This window comes from Balaenoptera musculus, chromosome X (assembly GCF_009873245.2).
Source record: "Balaenoptera musculus isolate JJ_BM4_2016_0621 chromosome X, mBalMus1.pri.v3, whole genome shotgun sequence".
Taxonomy (NCBI): domain Eukaryota; kingdom Metazoa; phylum Chordata; class Mammalia; order Artiodactyla; family Balaenopteridae; genus Balaenoptera; species Balaenoptera musculus.
In genome coordinates this window covers 117361869-117367197 of record NC_045806.1, presented here as the reverse complement: position 1 = coordinate 117367197, position 5329 = coordinate 117361869, and the positions used below count along the sequence as shown (strand labels likewise).

At 37.2% G+C, this 5329-nt stretch overlaps 1 non-coding gene across 1 annotated transcript; it reads right to left on the bottom strand.

Annotated features, from left to right (window-relative positions):
- Positions 1-1229: 1229 nt before the first annotated feature.
- On the bottom strand, positions 1230-1332 carry LOC118889311. Its single transcript, XR_005018457.1, has one exon. It is a non-coding gene; the product is annotated as a U6 spliceosomal RNA (small nuclear RNA).
- Positions 1333-5329: the final 3997 nt, after the last annotated feature.

The following is a 5329-nucleotide window of genomic DNA, read 5'->3' as shown; positions in this document are numbered from 1 at the left end:
TTTTTCCATATAACAAAAAGAGTAAAAATATTTAAGTAATTCCAAGTTCTTTTATCTTTTAACTTTGGACAAAATTCCAAAGTTCTTTTATCTTTTTATTTTTGTATTTTTAGCAGAATGTCACCTTCATTCACACATGGCTTATTCCAGTGAGTAAAAGTTAACTGGACAACCGATAGGCTTAAAAAGTAACATTAGCCACTGGGGAAGTAAAACTGTACCCAAGAGTAATTATTTTTGACTGTTAGAAGTTTTCAGGACAGTAAATATTCAAAAATATTTTGCAGCACCCATAAAATTCAATGGATCACCAGCCAGACCAAATGAAAACACTGGAGGTCATCAGGATAGTGGATATCCATCAAATACTCAGGTAAATGAATACAATATTCACATTCAGTGAGAGTATAGTTATTTCAAAAGAAAATATAGACTAGGTCTTCTTTCACATACTGTATGATTCTGTCTTTGCCTGTGTATTGGTTATCGGCACTGTCCATAAAATACAATAAATTAGATGAGCATTTGCTCATAAATTAAATACTATAATCTTCCATGTCTTTAAAATGAACATTCTCTTTAGGGATTGCTGCTTTCTTTGCTTTCACTTTTTTTGCTTGGCACACACAAAATCCTCCTTCCTAAATAGACCATATGAACATGGCTGTATGACTTTAATTGTAATTTGATGCACGTGTTTCGGTGGTAAAGACTATTAGTCCAGACACATATAATTTGCGCAAGTGTACAGCTTTCTTTAAAGTTACTTGTCTTTTACTGTGCTTTGGTTTTTATTGTTCGAATGCTAGTGGGAATTCTGTTTATCTCAAAAGGCAGGAATCAACACCTGAAAATCTATAGTCAGAAAGTGAATAGTTGTTGGAGACATGCGGTATGCAAAAATGATTCAATTTCTTACAAAGTGAATAATATTTATATAATATAATAATTTATAACATAGTATATATTTATATAAATATTATATATAAATATATAATATATAATGTAGTTTAATTTGTCTTAGTCCCTCCCTGGCACTGACTTTCTTATCTTCTGATGAGGTTTCCTAACCTGTACTACAACAAGGCAGACCAGAAACCAAATGGAATCTATTCTTTTTTTTTTTAATTAAAGCATAGTTGATTTACAATAGTGTATGAGCTTCAAGTGTACAGTATAGTGATTCAGTTTTTTGAAGATTATATTCCATTATAGGTTATTACAAGATTAAAAATATGGAATGCTTCACAAATTTGCGTATCATCCTTGGGCAGGGGCCATGCTAATTTCTGTATCGAAATGGAATCTATTCTTCATGTTCCATATTAACGAGAGCAAACATTCGATGTGAACAGTTCCTCATAATTTTGTAAATACAGTAAATTATTCTGCTGGACGTGGAGTATACGACATTAATTTTATTAACATTTAGCATTTTAGCTATAGAAAAACCACATTTTAGGCTCCTTGTATAATTCCAAGTTATTTTCTTATCTCCCTAAACCTATCTCTACTCAGTCGCCTCCCTCTGATCTCCTTCTACAGCCTTATAACTGGGAGCCCTACCTCCAGGCCTTCCATACAATTCTTGGGACATCACAGGAACTTGAGGGCCCATAGCCATTTCCAGGAACATTGTGCTGCGTGATTGCAGAGGGCACCAATGTGGCCACCACTAGCTTACACAGCCCTTTTATTCAAATTAGACAAAGGCGCCCCCCTCAGGACAGATGGATTGGGAAATGATGCCCCTCTGGGTTAACAAATGGGTGAAGCACCCCCTCTTGTTGGACATATTAGAAACGTGAACCCTCTCCGGGCTTGCATAGCCCTGTGGGCTCATGGCACAGCGAACGGAACTGAGGCTGATTTTCAGGTCTTCCTGCCCAATCTCACCCACCAGGACCCTTTGTGCAGCACATAGATTATTCAGTCATACACAGCAGTCCTGTGAGTAACACTTCTGGGAGTTTTTCCTTCTGTCTTGGCTTTCTCTCCTGGAACCTATTAGACCACTTAATTCAGAGTTGTATGAGCTGGAAGGCCACTGTTGCGTCTTGCAGAGCTCTTGCCTACTGGAAGGTGTCCTCTTTCTTTCCCTTTTGCATATTTGCTAAATGCCTGCTATGAGCAATCCACTGTTCCTCACCCATCCTCATCCAGCACAAACACATGGGCTTATTCATCTTCCTAAAGCTCACGTATGAGTGTTTCATCACTTGCCTGTCCCAAGACTTTTGTCTTCCCCAAGCACCAAGCACAGAACTTGAGCCCTGGCCAGGACATCAGAAGTCCTGGCTTATGGTCCTTATTCTAAGACTCACTTGTTTCTTGTGAGCTTGGACAAAACCTAAGACCTCTTCTAAGACCTTTTCTACTCCTAAGCTGGGTCTCAGTGTAGGTTTAGTCATAGAGACAGAAAGTAGAATTGTTTACCTCTTAAGATTGAGAGGTAGTTCCCTGGAAAAATGCAATTTTCTCCTGTCAGCTTTTAATCATATGAAAAGATGCTTACTTCATGCATGATAAGAGATATACAAATTAAAAGTACACCAAAATATGGGTTTTCAACTATCATATTGAAAGAGATCAAGATGTTTGATAGCATACTGTGTTGGCAAAGGAGCAAGTGAACAGAAAAGCTCATATCTCATTTGTAGGTGTATAAATGGGTTTAACTTTTATAGAGGTAAATTGTCAACATCTATCAAAAGAAAAGAATGTGCATACGATGTTCGACCCAGCAATTCAACTTCTAGGACTTGATTCCTAAAAAATATACTATTCCATTTCCCTAGTCCATTTACTCTCCCATTCTCCTAGAAGACTATCTCATATATTTTCCTGTCCCCTCAAATCCCTGACATTTTCCCACAGCCTCACACCCCGGTGATGAGGTTCTTCTTTCACTGAGAAAATACAAATGGTCCAAAGAGAACTTCCACCAGCTCCCGCCACTACTCCTCCCTTATACCTGCACCCGTACTCATATTCTCTGCCTTCCCGCCTGTTGCTACAGATGATCTATCCACGTTAAGGCCAACCCCTCCACCCGTGCACAAAACTCTACCCAACGCCAACTCGAGGACATCCCTCCTGTCATCCTTCTTTCCGGCTGGCTCATTTCCATTAGCATACAAGCATGTGTCATTTCAGGCATCATCTCCTTCCCTCAGCGCCCTCCCACTGCTGCCCCATTTACAGTAAATTTCCTAGCCCTTAACAGTAAAGCTCCTCAAAAGAGCTGCTCAAACTTGCTGTCTCCAGTTCTTTTCCTCCCCTTGTCTCTCAAACTCATTCCAATCAGGTTTGCATCCTCACCACTCCATCAAAACTTCTCTTGCTAACGTCTCTGATTACCTTCATATTACCATTTCGTGGTCAATTCTGAGGCCCTATCTTACCTAAACCACTTCTCTTTTTTTTACTAACATTTTATTATGAAAATTTTCACATGTACAGAAAAATTGAAAGAATTGTACATTGAACACACCCATCATCTAGATACTAAAATTAAACATTTTACTGTCCTTGCTTTTCACAGCCCGTGACATTTTCATCAGGCCACTCTCCCTTTCTATTGGTGCCATGAACCTTGGGGCATTTTTCAGCTCTAGTTGGCTGAGCCACCCCATCCTGTACCAGTGAAGGGACAGAAAGTGAGGGAAGGTAAAGTGTGGGGATAGGGACAGTAAACTCAGGTCGTCAGATTTAAGGAATGAATGAGTAATACGCTGATATCACTTGTTGCTCTTTTATTCAATTTATACTAGCAATAATCTGTTTTTTTTTAATTCCAGGTATAATGAAAAATGAGTGTTATCCAAGAGATGAAAATCTAGAGAGATGATGATATAACATATGCTATACCTAAAAGATACATCAAATGGAATATAGGGAATATGGATTTATAAAACTCAATCACAAATAGCCTTGTAATCAATTCCCTTTTATACAGTACCACACAAATTAAGACAATAAATGCATCATTTAATCAGAAAAGTATGGCCACTCTTCTTTCAACCAAATAGATTACAAGTATCATACCGAGTCAGGAATTCAGATTCTCTACAATGCGGGAGAGAGGTGCTTTGACTAAGCACAGGAGGCAGATGAAATAAGGGAGCCAGGCACTCAGTAGGTATTTAATTTGTATTTGTTTACACAGACTGTGCAATCTAGTCTTAGTTCTGTTTTATTTGCTTAAAATAGCATTTCTGATTTCTTTAGGTATATCTGATTTTCTTTTCTATTCCCCTATGGGAATAACAATATGATTGACAAATATGTCACTGATACAGAAAGTTAAAACAAAATTATCATGAGAATTTCTTTCCTTTCCTTTTCATTTTAAGCAGTGATTCCACATGGACCAGCTCCTGCTAAAGTAATTTTAACTGTGTATGTAACCAGCCACCTGCATTTCTCTGATAGGTACAATGACTGTTTTTTGCAATATATAAGTTTATACCAAACAGCACACACTACTCATTAGATAAGCAATTGCATATTAACTAAGGTGTTATGTAGTGTCAACTAATGATGATGGTGATAAGAATCATTATATTATTATAGTAGTATAAATATTTCAGATTGATGTTTTCCAAAATGCGGGGACGGCCTCCTGAGTTGCTTCATGATACCAATTGTTTAAAAATGAATCAGAACATAGTACAACTTACTAGAATAGAAACATCAGACTGTGTCACATGTTTTAAATGTTTTATGACACTTTTCTATTACACAGACACACAACACACACACACACACACACACACACATACTGGGTTGTAATGTAAAATATATTTCCTATCATGTGTCATCAAAAAAGTTTTGAAAGCCACTGTCCCAGATGCTGGTCATCTTCCCAACAACTTACCCAAAATGTGGTGTCATGAAATGAACATACTATTCCAGTTGAAGTCTTAACAGTGTAGATCAGAAAAGGATGACCACCTTCTTCTTTTCTCTAGATACTTATTCTTCTCAGCCCAGCCTGTGATAATATTAGAAGTTTTTTTGAATGTAGATCACACTGTTTGTACATATCAAGCTTGTGGTCAGGCTCAAGCTCTTTCAAGTGGTATTATTATCAAGTTGAAATTAGTATTAGACAAAGTGATGTATCATCATATTACTAGCAGGAAAAGGTGGAACTCGGAACAGAACCCACATATTCTGATTCCTACTCCACTATTCAAATACATCACATCATAAAGAATTTGAAGAAGAACAAACTTTTTCATTCCACTACAATTAAGTAGAAAAAAAGGACGATGTTGACATGTAAGTGTAGTTATTTTTTCATGTAGCCATTTTAGGACCAATT